This window comes from Pseudochaenichthys georgianus, chromosome 1, assembly GCF_902827115.2.
Source record: "Pseudochaenichthys georgianus chromosome 1, fPseGeo1.2, whole genome shotgun sequence".
NCBI lineage: Eukaryota > Metazoa > Chordata > Actinopteri > Perciformes > Channichthyidae > Pseudochaenichthys > Pseudochaenichthys georgianus.
This window is the reverse complement of record NC_047503.1, coordinates 49,214,317-49,230,429: the sequence shown is the minus strand read 5'-3', so window position 1 is coordinate 49,230,429 and position 16,113 is coordinate 49,214,317. Positions and strand designations below refer to the sequence as shown.

General features: G+C 41.1%; 1 protein-coding gene across 1 annotated transcript in view; it reads right to left on the bottom strand.

Moving 5' to 3' along the window:
• LOC139434205 (gastrula zinc finger protein XlCGF57.1-like) overlaps nucleotides 1–16,113 on the bottom strand; it is a 110,010-nt gene that overhangs the window by 34,788 nt on the left and 59,109 nt on the right. The window lies entirely within an intron of this gene.

Below are 16,113 nucleotides of genomic sequence, written 5' to 3'. Positions count from 1 at the left end.
AAGCGGAACCTTTAACCCTTTAACCTCCTGCTCTAAGTTATGGCAGACCTATGTGAAACACAAAATGCTTTTTGGTACAAACACACAACAAAATATTTCCCTCACAGATCCACGCTTTTATCAATTCATTGATAACCAATTAACATTAGTCTAAGAATATTTTCAGTCACTACTTGAATCAAATAAAACGTCCTCAGAGTTGGGTGGATTCCTCATTTCATTAATTACATCAAAAGCAGAATAAGATTGGAACAGCCAATCACAATGGTTGATACAGACAACCATAATAGAAAAATCATCTTTCTTCAGTGTTTGATTTCTTGTCAAAAAGCACAATAATAACACATGTGCAATACAAAAATATAATAGTAAAATATATGTTTCAAAAACAAGATCTTTTATCATTTATCCCTCAGTTAATCTCATTCATCAAACACAAATTCAAATTCAGTTTACATCTTTAAAGATTTACTTTAAGGTAATTACTTATTAAAACACAATTAGAATGTAGGATTATAAGAAATCCAATTGAGGTATAAAATCCGAATCAATAGGGATTCAGTTAAAAATTCACAGTTAAGGTATAAATTCACAGTGATGAATCGATCAATCTGTAATCTGTAAAGGTACAGTGTCCTCAATCTTTAGCATTACTTTTCGTTTACTTCAATACACTTATTCAAGAGTAAGGCACTTTACTACATACATTTTATTCAAATACATTTGTTCAAAAATCTGAAAAGGAAAAGTTAGGCATTTTATTTCAACAACCTGAGGAAAGAAAAGTCAAAATATCTATTCGTTTGAAACCGTCAGGCAGGTAATTGTATTTACTGTATCAACAATGAGAGAGACTAGGCCCTCGTACTGTTAAGATTGCTCAGAGTCTGTGGGGAAAAGTTGTACCAATCCTCAGCCTCCTCGCTAATTCTGGATGCTATGTTCAGCTCACTAAACCAGCTTTCGTGAAAGGAATTGGGCTAAACATGGGAGAATGCATAGATTCTGGCATATTTTGGCACAGCAAACAGTTGCTAATATTGTGTTCATGTGCGTAGTCTAACATTAAACTTGCTGCAGAATTAGTTTTAGTTCGTTTAAAAGGAGTGATTTAAGGCCTTTTTGAAAAATCTACATCACCTGCTGAGTATTTAAGTGGAGTGGATAGAACATTTGTTTTTCTATCTAAATGTAGCATGCAGTAGCACCTGGATTGGGAACCTGGTAATCTGGTTTCCTCGTTGTACATTTTACCTGGTAATGATTAAGGATAGTAACATTGTCTGTTATAATATTAGAAATATCTTATTGTTCAATACATTATCAATCTGAAAATATCAATTAATTTATTTTGTTTAGTGTGAAAGTGTAATCTGATCTGACAATTAATTTGTCACCACTATGTAACACATATCTGTTCATCGGAAATATAAAAACAATCATTAATTGTACATCTGTAATCATATGGTCATTCAATTCAAATGTTATCTTTGTACAAGAGTTGGAAGAATATGTCCTCCTGACTCGTTCTCCTCCTCTCTTTATGACACAGAATGTCTGGTGTGTGAAGGCATCCTGATACTGTAGATTAGCACTGAGGTGCTGATTGGCTCAAAACTCTTCTTCCCCAGAGCACCATATTTCAAACCCCCCAATTGCTCTGCTTTTTGTGGCTCATTCAGTGAGCACTTTATGATCTCCCAGTGAACCAGAGGCTCATCTGCCTGCATTCCTTCTGCTATCTGCTTGAGAGCAGAGCCTATTCCAAGTGGCACATCCAGATGCCACCCCCCGTGATGGGAGAGGTTAGGAAGAAATCTGCCCTTCCAAGAACCATGGAGCCTCTGAAGCCATCGCTCGTCCTGCAGAGTTGTCTGTTTGGCCCCCCCCCCGAGCAGTAAAATGAAGAAGCATCCCATCCCATCAGAAAGTTGAAGATTAGAATCCTCTCATCTCGAACGACCTCGTGCCTCCTTGCCCGTGGCTGGGGGTGCTCTCTGCAGCCAGAGGGTGTGACCCTCTCTCTCTGACCCTTGACCTTCAGAGCTGTCCTAGTGATTGGGTTAACACTTGATAGAGATGTTTTCCTGGGTGCAGACAACTCAAAGTAATGGATTAGCACATTATCATTCAATTACAAAAATAGGATAGGCCCCTCAGAATTATTTGGGAGCCTTCCTGACACATGCACATGCATACATGTAAGGTTTGTGTTAGTCATTTAACATGCAAGAATCATATACTCATCAGTCCAAAGCAGAGAAATTGTATTTTAAGTTAAATGTGAGCTAGTCCCTGTGGATATAACCCGTTCTCAATTATTCTAAATATTATATTAATTCACCATTTACCGTTTGATAAAAGATTAGTTTATCAGAAGTACATTTCCTCTTCCATAAACATAGGTTTGAGAAATGAATGTTTCAATATGAGATCAATTACTCAAATATAATTGACTCTCCCCTCCCTTTTCTTACATATGTCACATAATGTAATAACAACGTAGGAGTCTATTTAAACATGGTATCGTCTATAAGCTATTAATCGAGAAAACTCAGTATCAGCACGCAACTTGCAAATAACTCTTCTCTCTTTCCTATCCCTCTCTTATCCTCATCTCTCTATTCTCTCCTCCACATCTCTCTCTATTCTCTCTCTCTATTCTCTCTTTCTATTCTCTCTCTTATCCTCATCTCTCTATTCTTTCTTCCACATCTCTCTCTATTCTCTCTCTCTATTCTCTCTTTCTATTCTCTCTCTTATCCTCATCTCTCTATTCTTTCTTCCACATCTCTCTCTATTCTCTCTCTCTATTCTCTCTTTCTATTCTCTCGTCCACAGCTCTCTCTATTGTCTCTTACTTCAGTTAGATATGAAATAAAACATAGAAGTCCATGTAAGCATGGTAGAGGTCATAATCCATCAGTCGAGAAAACTCAGTATCAGCTGTGCGCAACTAACAAAAAACAATTGTGAGAACCATATATTATGCAGGAAATGCACACCTTTGTTGAAACAAAACAAAACAACAAAAACAAAGCATCTCTGATTTGGGAGGAACAGCTTCAACCCCCTTAACATCTGAGTCACCACTGAAGGCATAGCATGAATGATAGTGGGCGTCTGAGGGTGTCTTTACTGAGAAATGTCAAACAAATTCAAAACCTTACATTTGAAAACAGGTTTGCATTCCTCCACTTAAGGTGACGTTATCATTGGAAACAATAAGAACAAACTATTTTGATATAGAATCTATAAATTGAATCTTTAGAGCAGAACAGAATGGTTGTATTTTTAGCCTAAGCTCCGTGCAGCCTCATGGTCTATATAATGTGACTATATGTAGTAGACAGTAACAGGCCCCTGACAACAGGCCTATACTAAAAATGGTAGGGGCTTTTCACAGCTTGCCAACCTGCAGGCATCCTCTGCATAGCAGTATGGATAGCCTTAAAAAACAAACAAACCCACTCTGTGGTAACGAGAATCATATTTCTGACCCCTGTGCCCAAGTGAAGCCGTTTGACTCATCTGACTGACCCAAGGGTTTGGAGCTGGTGTGACAGGGAGGCTTCCAAGTGTTCAGAGCAGACGTCAAGCTTTCAGTTCATGGCTCGGTGGGGGGGAGCAGACCCACGTGAGACAGTATCAACGGCTGTAAAGTTCAGTTTGAGGAATGTCATTCTCTCTGTGAGCAGGGAATGGTGTCCATTCTCGGACCAGACCATTAATGTCATGTAGCGCAGCCATAGCATCTCTGTGACTGCACTCAGCCGGTCTGTAGCAGGGCCGAGCTGGGTGACTTTTAGTGAAGCCGTCCGAAGCCATAGACAACAAACGGAACACAGGATCATCAATGTCTCTCTTTACCAGTGGCTCAATCATAAAAGAAATTAGTGGGGAAATGTGGAACACTAATCCATCATGTGAAATGTTGAGTTAATTTAAATAATTACTTATGGGATGAAATCAAATTATCATTAATATTAGAAACTAAAGTCAGTTAAAATAGGACTTGCACGGATCAGAATCTAATCAATACACCATTTTCCCAGCTCTGTAATGAAATGGATGACAAGCAGGTATGCAAACTTGTCACCTTTTGAATCCAAACTAGGTCGTTTGTGTGATTCATGTAGATCTGCAATACAAATATTATTTGGGGCATGGGCAAGGTTGCCAACTCCGGGTACCTGGCTGGATTGAGATTTCGATATCATGGGTTTAATTACACACATGCGCACGAAATGACTGCTATCGTGTCAGTAGCGGGACCTTAGCATATATGTAGGATATGTATATAATATATATATATAAATGCACAATATTGGACTCAGACTATAAAAGGGCACACAGTGTCATTCACTAATGAAAGTCAAACACATGTTTGTTTCCACTGTTTTATTGTGTGCCTGTCATGATAAGCAATTAATTGACTTATCAGCTCCTGAGTATTTTTTTTTTTTTTGGGTAATCTATGGTAGGGCTAACTCATACAGTGGTGGGGCTCAAATCAGTATTTGAAATGTAATTACATATTGATTGATTGATTGAAAAGTTTATTAACAGCTTGTATATTGGGTACAGTACAGCTCAAAAAATACAATTGTCAAGGGGATGCAGACCAGAGAAAGACTTTCGTCTTGTTTACATCAGGGTCCCCCATTTCCAATTCATCATGTCATTTAAGACATATTTGACATACAGATGGCTATATCGCCCCCTTGACGGTGAAACGCCACGCATGAGGTTTGGATTATTTCCCTGTCTCAATCCAAATGGAACTGTATGAAATAAAAGGCACATTTGTGTGACAAAATTGACATGCTGAAAACCCAACCCCGCAGCGGCGCTGTCTGGGGGGATTTTTTTTTGAAATACTAACATAAAATACACATTCTCTTGAGATGAAAAAAATAAGTCCATCTATTACTACACGACATATTTAAATGAAGCTGAACCTGCTGCTCCTCACAGAGGAAAAAAGGCTGTGTGAATTACTTTACATTCGTGGATCCCCCACTGTCCTGTGTGTGAAAACGGAAGACAGCCCACACACCTATCAATCATCAAACCGTGGGGTCCTATTTCATTATGTGATGAGTTCTATCAACACGTAATGTTGTATCAATGTATATCGAGATGTGTTACCGCAAAATTATTCTCCGTCGGGACTTCCTGCAACAACACCACGCCGCCACCTCGATTCTGATAGGCCAGAATCTATTATCAAAGATGTCCTATTTAAGAAGACGATCACTACGTGACAATCTGCAGCCGCTTGTTATTGAGTAGAAGTACCAGAGTGTATGCATACTATGTTACAGCAAGAGTACTGCATTAAAAATGTTACTCAAGTGAAAGTAGAAAAGTATTCTCATCAAAATATAGTGGAAATAGCGACAGTCGTTGTGCAGATTGGTCCATTTCAGAATAATATATATGATGTGTTTTATAATGATTTATCATCAAAGTGTTCTCAAAGCTGGTGAAGGTGCAGCTAGTCTGAAGTACTTTGTAGACTGCAGGGTAGCTGGTGGATTTACTCCAGGTGGAACTAAAGTCTGATTTAACACTTGATTAGATTTCACATCATTCATCCAGATCCGTAAAGTAACTAAAAGGTATGAAATACATGTAGCGGAGTAGAAATACACCATGTACCTCTGAACTGTAGAAGTAGAAGAATAAAGTGGCAAAACATTTAAATACTCAAATAAAGTACAAGTATCTCAAAATAGTGCTCAAGTATAGTACCTGTTGACTTTATGAACTTAGTTACACCAGTGGCTATACAGATAGAAAGACTAAGCCTTACCCAGAGGCATGAAAACACATCTATGAAAAATGCTCAACAATGCTGCCAGAACCACAATCTGACTGCTACAATTAAAATAAATGCCTCTATCCATCTCCATCAGATGTATATAGCACCTTTCAACGCAAGGCAATTGAAAGTGCCTTACAAAAAATGAAAGACATTAAGCATTAAAAGAAAAGCTAATAAAATAAGCATTAAAAGGACAAATACATGGATAAAAGTTACAGTGCGGTCTAAAATATGACTAGTTCAATTTAACATTAAAAAGGAGAAGTTACATGGATAAAAGTTACAGTGCGGTCTAAGATATGACTAGTTCAATTAAAAGCATAATAACTGAACGCTGCTTCTCCATGTTTAGTTCTGACTCTGGGGACAGAAAGCTGACCAGTCCCTGAAGACCTGAGAGATCTGGATGGTTCATCATTTAGCAGGAGGTCAGAAATGTATTTTGGGCCTAAACCATTCAGTGCTTTATAAACCAGCAGCAGTATTTAGAAATCTATTCTTTGACACACAGGAAGCCAGTGTAGAGACTTCAGAACAGCAGTGATGTGATCCACTTTCTTAGTGTTAGTGAGGACTCGAGCAGCAGCGTTCTGAATCTGCTGCAGCTTCCTAATAGATGTTTTAGTGAGACCTGTGAAGACACCTTTGCAGTAGTCCAGTCTACTGAAGATAAAAGCATGGACACGTGTCTCCAGATCCTGCTGTGACATTAGTCTTTAATCCTAGATATGTTCTTTAGGTGATAGTAGGCTGATTTAGTAACTGTAAATCACTTTGTGTGTGTGTGTGTGTGTGTTTGGGGGTAGCCAGATGTTCCTCTTTGTGCCTTTAGGCCATAAAACCCCCAATGGTCGCTCTGTGGTCTTGCTCAGATTCTCTGCCCCTCCAAAGGTCACGCCTGTGATTGACCTCGGGTGCAGGATTTTAGGAGCAGAGGAAAGGGGAGATTCCGTCCAAAATGCAAACCTCTCCATGACTTGTCTTTAAAAACGTTCTTTAAGTCCTGTATTAAGTCTTCTGTTATGTAGCGGAAAATCCCATTTAAAAATGAAGAGCAAAATAGTTTAGTTTACTTCTCTGTCTGTTCGGATTTGGAAATGTTTATGATTTATTTTGTGTGCTCGTGAACGAGAGAAGGAGAAAAAAAAACATCTACCTTTGAACTGCAATTACTTATCTTAAAAATTGCAACATTATACTCCTTAAAAAATTGCTCAATTCGTTTAAACACATTTATTATGTGCACAATAAAACCTCAACAAGTATATTGATCCTGGCTTAACCAGCGACCTTTACTCTATTGTTCATAAGCTCAGTATTTGACAACTATTAGGATTGTAGTAATGTCTGTATAGACCAATTGTACTAGAAATAATTTGAAACAGTTTAATAAAGAATGTTAAACTATATTTAAACTGTAATTGAACTTCAACGTATATCAATTATCTGATTCCAGTGGCCAGTTGGAAACAGACAATCAACAAGGTTTTCATTTTGCAGCAACAGCGCAAAAGTTTCAATTACTGTCTGACTACATTGCAGTTAGCTGACGCTTTTATCCAAAGCGACTTACATTAAGTACATTCGACTAGGAAGACACAACCTTGAAGAAAACAGAACCCTATAAGTACATCAGGCCTCACAGAGCCAAGCACCTCAAGTGCTTCTCAACTGGCTATAGATAAGCCAGTCCTCATGTCTGAGTCTGGTTCTGTCTTATCTTCTTTGTTTTGGAATGTGTTCAATACATTACGTTTTTGTTTTATTATTCATTATTACCATATAATACATAGATTTAAGAATAAATGAAACAAATAATACAACATTGAGCTGTTTGAGCTTTTCATCTTTACATTATTGTTTTATTTCTCTCAAGTCATTTAATTTTGGTGAAATAACTGAAGTTTTAGTTCATTTTACCCTGGCTGTGGACTGATTCATTATGAGTTGTTACAACGCATGCACAAGACGGCGGGTAGACAAACAAACACGAAACCATTATACAAACAAACACTGCAGTTAGACAAACAAACATAAAAACTCTCAACAACTCAGCCTGACAAAAACTCTTCCAGCCTATTTTAATCCGAATTAGGGAGACTTTCAGAGGGGCCACTAATTATGAGCCCTCTATCCTCATAATTCTCGTGTATCTGCAAACACAGCCAAATTCAGCAATTCATACAACATTCTCAAACCACACATTGGGCACTTTCTTTAGTTCAAAAGCGTCAATAATCGCGGATAATGCTGTATGCTCCTTTTTTCTGCATGCAGCTCTCCCCAGGGGGCGGAGAATCGGCACCTCAGCAGAAATGCTATTTATCCTCTGAAGACTCCTAAATTCCGCGATTTGTTTAAATACAAATCTTGCGACATTGCTTCTAATTCAGAAAATCCACTTTGCTGGTGCATCTCTCAAAAGTTTCTCTGAATATTTGTTGTGTGTAATTGCCTGGTGAGTTAATTCCAAGAAGCACACACAGAGGAGATCGATGAAATTCGATATTCCTAGGTTATCATTAGCCCCAAATATTCTCATAGTTTTCACATAAGCCGCGTTTGCTCGTAGACACCTGTCCCAGCAACAAACACGGGGAAATCGGCCAGGACAATATCCCCTTGACACCGATTCCTGAGGTTATAGATTAGCCTCCAGATGTAAATGAGTAGAGAAACCCAAAAAAATGCGGCAGCTCAGTTCTCTCAGGTAATTTTAATACACCGTTGATCTCAAACGCTGGCGAGTCAATCTCAAAATAGAAATGTACTCACCAATGTCTGAAAGATCTGAAGGTGCCTGTTCCGTGACGCCAATCTGTGAGAGATTTTCTTTTCAGCAATGTTGATGGAAGGAATGGAGGCTGGAGTCCGCTTTATATCAAACACCTGAGTTTATTGAGAGCCACGGCCGGGAGCATTGGCAGGGTTCTCACACGACTTCATCATGTGATTCCCCAGCCAACACTGAAGATTACACAGAAACACAGCGCAAATCTACACAGATAATCAAGGAGGAGCCTCTATTTCGCGCGTCTTCTGATCGATAATCTCAAGAACCTGGATTCAGAGACAAAGACAGTCTGTTAAAGTCCTCTGGCAGTTAGTCACAGTCCCCCAACAGGAAAGCGGAACCTTTAACCCTTTAACCTTTAACCCCCTGCTCTAAGTTATGGCAGACCTATGTGAAACACAAAATGCTTTTTGGTACAAACACACAACAAAATATTTCCCTCACAGCTATTATTGGGTAAATATGGAGGATATTGTGGGGGCGTTTGTGGCTGCACCTTCTGAAGGTTTCTTGGATCAGTGCACCAAGGATCAATTGGTGAACATAGCTCAGTATTATGGGTTTGAAGTTGGCGATAAAAGAGTGAAAGAGTCGGTGAAAGCAAATTTGAGGGCTTGTTTGTTGAAAAGTAAAGTGTTTGATACTCCTGTCCCCGGGCGCACAAAATAAATGGCGGGTCAAAGTGCGGTTTTGAGTTTCGAGCAACAGAAGGAGTTACTCAGATTACGCTTAGAGTTGGAGATGGAAAAGGAGTTGGCCGTGGAGAAGATGCGACAGGGCATTGAGCTGGATAGAGTGGTGTCCTTGGAGAAATTGAGGCAGGAAACTGAGCAGGCTAAATTGGAGTTTCAGAGGGAGAAACTGGAATTAATTAGAGAGGGCAAAGTAGCGGCTGATGTCCTGTTTCCTGATTATTCAGCTAGCGGGGCCCCAGGGAGGTCAGTGGATGACTTAAATGATTTGAAGTTGGTTCCCAGGTTTAATGAGAAGGATCAGAAAAAAAAACGTTCAATGTTTGAACGTCTCGCAGGTGTAAGGGGGTGGTCTGAGGCCACTCGCATGTTATTGTTACAGTGTGTGTTAACCGGGAGGGCTCAGGAGGCTTATTCATCTTTAAGTGGCAGTGACTATTTGCGCTATGATTTAGTTTTAGTTTAATTTTAATCACAGAGGTTGAGGACTGATCACGGGGTTTGTCAAGCTAAGCACATGCTGTAGTCCCAAACGATAGCTGAGGATTCTGGGTAGTGTAGTGTCTTCGGCCATCCTAAAACTCCGAAAAAACATTTGTTTCTCCGAATCGAAGGGGGAAAATACAAAAGCATTGCACACAATTCAAACCAATCTATGTTGTGTAATTAACAAGGATAATCTGGTGTTCTTTAGTCGATGAGTAGTGCAGATATCACTGTAAAATCAATCGACAGTAAGGAGAATACTTACTTCCGGGTGTACAATTCTCCGTTATCCAATGGACGCTTGTAATACAATACAGGGGACATGATCATTATCTTTTAAATAACGTTAACTAAAGGGAACAATCTATTTGACACAGCTGAAGCTCTGGCCTTCCTTAAAAACTAAAAACTAAAAACTAATTTAATAAAAATCACGGTTGCATTACACTAGTGATGTTACGTATTGCGCCGAGGCTTCGAAGCGTGTGTCGAGTAATCCCCGATGCTTTTTGTGAAGCATGTATCGAGGCTTGTATCGTTTTGGGCCAGTGACGTCATCGATGACAAACGAAGCCTCGCTGCCTGTCGATACCACGTCACTGCTTCAGGAAGCGATTCAGATCGGTTGAACCACAACGCTCATAATACCCATGGATGTATAATAAGAAGAACCATATTACCCCTCCTGTACCCGGCGGGCCCGGGGACCAGGGTGGGAACTGGAGGGGAGCAGGGGGAGCTATGGCTCCCCTAGTGGTGACATGAGCTCCCCTGGGAACATGGTTTGTGACATTTGGGGGGAGCTCTCTAAAATACTGATATGATGACCAAATAAATTCCATTTTGGGCATGTTTTTTTTTCAAAGGTGTAAAATAAGTTAAATAAAATTATATTTATAGTTTATGATTCATGAAAAAAGTGTCGCCTGCTTGCACGCTGCCCGCAGCTCCACCCACTACCCACTCACTCGTTTAGTTAGCACTGCATGTTTACCAGGCATTGTTGCTGCTGCTGACATGTCGAAAAGAAAAAAACAACGTACCTTGGGCAATTTCTTTAAAAAGACGGCTAAACAACCTGATCAAGAAGACCAACCGAATGTAGCTGGTGGTAGCACATACGTTGTGACTGCTGCTACAACAGAACCGAGAGAGGAGGGAGCTAACGTCAGTGCTAGTGCTAACTTGACAGCTAACGTTAACTTGGGGGCTGAAGAGACACAAGAAGACGAACCGTTGTGTATGTGGCGTCGCGTCTCTCCAGGCAGTGAGAGGGTTGTGTTGTGCTATAGCTGTATTATTAATATTAATATTGTTCATGGTTGGTGCCGCTGGCTGCTCTTATCGCGTGTGTTCGGCTCTGTGTAGGCTACAGCCATAATAGGCCATGTGAAACAATGTAGCCTGTTTTTGAGTCATTTTAAATTGATTTAATTAAACAGTCAAACGTTACATTGGTGGTTCGTGGATTATTTATTATCAAGTTGATTGAAGTTTGCGTAGCCCATACATGCTCGGGAAATCTGTTGACATGAACATGATCCATCGGGACGTTTCATGTAAATGTAGACCTGTGGCACCACCCCGTGTGCAACAGATTTTCTCTTTATAATAGGCCTATGTCTGTGCTGTTGCTATTAATGCACAGATCAGCATTTACCCCCCCCCCCCCCCCCGCAAAAAAAACTGAAATCCCGGCTCCCCCGGAGACCGTGGTATAGTTCGCACACTGCCGGGGACACGATGGAATCAAGAGAGCTCAGACCCTCACTTATATAGGTCGGAACATGTCATAAGTATAAATAGATACAAGCATAAATAAATGTAGGAATAAAAACATCAATAAATACAGGAATACATATTTTACAGTGTTTTCAAGGAAATTCAGCGTGTGTGCTGTTGCTCAGCTGGAAAGCAGTTGACTCATGACCGCAGGGTCCCTGGTTCAACGACTGAACAATACGTATTTTTTGTCGTTTACAAAAACTACAGCTAAATGAGATAATGTAGTTAATACATGTATTCTTTGATATGGTTTAGCCTTTCTCAGGCTACAACAAGTTTATGAATATTATTAAGGAATATAAATCCCTCTTTGCAATGTTTACCAGCCTCCTTCGGATTTTCAATCACAATCATTAAACTGGAATAAATACAATATTGTTAACATGAAAATATGATTTAATGTTCGTTGTTTAGAGTTATTCTAAGGCTTTACTCATTGGGAACTCGGTATGAGAGAGCACACCGTTGAGATGTCCAATCTGCCTGTTTTACACACTTTGACCAACAGGGGGTTTGTGTTCAGATGAAGCCTCACGAACCCTTTTGCGAACCAATTGGCTGGAAAGCTTCAAAGCTTCATAAGGCTTCATCTCGCCATCACTACATTACACACAATGCAGTTTTTTGAGAACAAAAATTCGTAACTAATGTAATTTTTACATTCTGACGAGAAATAAAAATAATTATGAATACAAATAAAATAAAAGAAGCCTCCCGTGAGTTACTACAAGCTATAAAGTAGATTTAAAAAACGTTTTATAGAATAAAAGCTCACTGCGGGACGTAGAAATGCGTGTGTGCACCACGACAAAGGAGCCTCATTCACTTTACATAGGGGTTGTTTGCGTGGTGCCGACACGTAAATGTAACAGAGTCCGTGACTCCAACACGCATTGTGGTGTTAAGGAGTCGTGGTGGAGTCACGCATTCAGGTGAGATCGGGTTGGGTTTAACAGGTTTTTAAAGTATCCAATGTGTTTTTATGTATTTTCCTTCAGAATGGCAGGAAATTAGTATTCAAATTGTTATTGAATTTTTGGTCCCCCCCAATGTTGACTCCAGGAATACGGCCCTGTTTCCACCCATTTCGATTGCTGGTGTGTGGCAACTGACGTTGATTCTCACGGGGCGTTGAGGGATCTCGTTATTTTGGAACAATTCAACAATTCTGTACCGGAGCACATTGCGGTGTATATCAGTGAGCACGCAGTCAGGACAGCTGCTGAAGCTGCTGCATTAGCAGATGACTATGTTTTGACACACGTTGGTGGAGGTGCTGCCATACAGGGCAGTCACGGTGGAAATTCCTTGGGTGTGGGAGCGTGGTCTGGTCGTCCAGTGAGACCTGCTGGGCAGGACAGTGGGTATGTACGTGGTGCACGTGAGCCTGACAATGTGTGTCATTACGGTCATGAGCGAGGACACTGGAGAAAAGACTGCAATGCATTTAGGGCTAAAGCTGAGCAGGAAGGGACTAGTGGTAGTCCCAGGCCAGCAATTTTCGTGGCACCTGTTGCTGAGCAGGTGACTGGGGGTTTAGACGGTGAGTTGAAACCACAGGGGTCTAGCCCAGAACTACAGTCTTATTTGCCTTTCATGACTGAATGTTTTGTTTCTCTGGTGGGGAACGATGAGAAGGTGCGGGTAAAAATATTACGAGACACGGGATCATTTGATTCGTTCATTTTGGCATCTGCCCTACCATTTTCAGAGGACACATACATGGGGTTGTTCATTCCGACACTTGGAATCGGATTAAATGTTCTTCGGGTGCCTCTCCATAGAATGATGCTGTGTTCGGATCTGTTCCAGGGTGAAGTAGCGGTTGGCGTGCGGCCCGCTCTGCCCATAGATGGGGTCACGATGATACTGGGTAACGACATTGCAGGTAGTCGTGTGTGGGAAGATGGGGCACCTCCAGCGATTAGAGCGCCAGTGCCCCTGGTTAGTATTAAGCCAGACAAGAGCGAAGCTGAGTACCCTGACGTGTTTAAGGCATGCGCTGTGACACGAGGAATGAAACGTGGGCAGGCAGAGGTCAGGAGCACAGCTGAAGTCGATGAGGCCTCACCGCAGCATGTGGTGACGTGTCTCGAGATTCCCTGGTCGGTTTCTCACGCTTAGCTGGTGGAGGAACAGCGTCCTGATGCGTCTCTGGAGGGTCTAAGGGAGAGTGTTCTTCATGGTGAGAGGTCGTGCTCAGGGGTATTCGCTTCAGGAGAGTGTCGCGTATTCTGCTGGCGAACCGGTTTACCAGGTCGGGGTGTCTTCCAGGTTCCGGAGCATGGCGGGAAAGAAAAAAACGAAAGAAAAAAAAAAAAGGGGAAGAAAAATGTAACTCGTTATAGTTAGCTGAACTAGTCAGTGACTGGTTTGTTTTTCTTCGTTGTTGTGGGCGCAATGTTCTTTGTGGGGTGTTTGTGTGTAGGTACCAGGGTTCCGATGGGGACCCTGATTTTATGGGGGGGCTGTGACGGCCCCAGAGCCTGTGTGCAAGGTGTGTTGCAGGTCTTACGGTGGGGTGGAGCTGAAGAGGCTAATCAGCGCGATCACGGACACCTGGCCGGCGCCGACGTGCTATGAAGCCCAGCTGCCCGGAGTCACGGGGCCTGACTTTCTCCAAGCCGGCCGCATGAGGAGTAACACGGCGATCCTCTCCCCTCGTCCATCTATTTTGTGCATTATATTTAACAGCCGCAATAAATGTGCCGTGGCTTTTGGAAACTCTTGTATGTTTTGTTATCTTTCCGTTGTGGCCTACGAGCCGGTCATAACAATATATATATATAATATATATATATAATATATATACAGTGCAATCATTCTTTCATGCTAAATGAAGCTCTGTTGCTTGGATATCACTAGATCCTGTAACAGCGTAATATAAGTACATAACGATTGATGTGTACATTAGCATAATGACTAGCCAGCCGCTGCTAACTGCCGCCTCGTTAATATCAAATCCATCATAATAACAAATCATTACCATGCTGTCATGAACACGCTGTGCTGTTACGTGTACGTGCTTGATTGGAACGAGCATTTTGGTTAAAGTTGCGCATGCGCTATGAGCGCACATACGGGTACTTCTCAGGCATGCCGGGTAATCTGTGACGTTTCGCTCTCTCAAAAGTTGGGCCATTTATCATGCGCTAATGAGCAACTCTCATAGGAATGAATGAGGCCCCGCCTCCCACTCTGTATCCAGTTCTCATTATACATCCATGGTGTGGACAGGCTGTAGGTTGCAGGCTAAGAGCTCAACTCAGTGAAAGCACTGCCTGCTGACCAATCAGAGCTCAGTGTGCGGAGTTTAAAGCGATCAAGTCATAGTACAGGAGAAAGGAAATACAGAAAAGCTGCCGTTGCAGGAAAGACGCCCCAAAAATCGCCGACTGTGTGAACGTGAACATGAATAGAATATCACCTCCATCTTCAGAGCAATCTGACTATTATAACATTAGCGTTAAGAAAGCTTAATTCAATATCTGCCACAACATAAGTAACCGGATCAGAGTAACATTAAGTACAGTCCGCGGCATATCACATCATAATGTATCAGATATTTCCTTATCTGAGTCAGATGAGCCGTATCTGGCCGTGCAACACTCAGTGTCACATACTGTATGCAGAAGTATTATTTTAAGCAACACATTAAGTTGACGAAACACTCGAGTCAAATGTAATTGAAGTCAGATCGTGTTTTAGACGGGCAGTGATATCATAAACCTGTTGATGGACGCATTCAAACACTTGTTCTGTTCCCAGCTGTATTCACCTTGCAGGTGCAGCTCTGTGGCTTTGATCCTGATCAAGTGTTTTAAGTCATGGATGTTTAAAGTTTAACTTCTTCATTTTTGACTAGTATTAAAGTTCACTTTTCATTCAGGAAGTATGACGCTGCGCTGTCAGTATGCTTCTCCATGTTTGTGATTGGTCGAATGCTCCAAATCCCACCCCTTTTTCATGTGAACGCGCACCTAACTAGATAGGACACGGCTGGCTTGAGCGATCCACTTGATAACCAGCGTCGTAGTACAGTTTAGCGAGAGCGCGTATGTTTTGGATTAGGCCAACCGGCTAACTCAAACATATTCAGGTTAGGTTGAACCAGGTTCGTAGTACAGGCCTCTGGTCAAAACTTAAAATATTTGACCATGTTTATGTGCAAATGAAGAACTCTCACTGGTTCAGAACCTTTTTCCTTAAGTGAGTCTCTTTTCTTTTCTGACTTTATGGGTATTTCACTTTATATTAAATACATAACAATAAGAGTGCAGAACATCTAATATTCTTCACTCTGAATCCAGAACAATACAACTGCAATAGTATGGATAAAGCGAGATGTTTGCATGCATGTTGAGCCGATTTGGGCAGAATCCAGCAGAGTGGATCGTGCTGTTCATCCTATGTCATCTATATGTAAAGAAAACAGTCTAAATATTTAACATAAAGCTGTGAAACAGTCTCAATAATTGGCAGCACAAATGTAAGGTTTAATTGGAATAAAAGGATACATGTTGAGA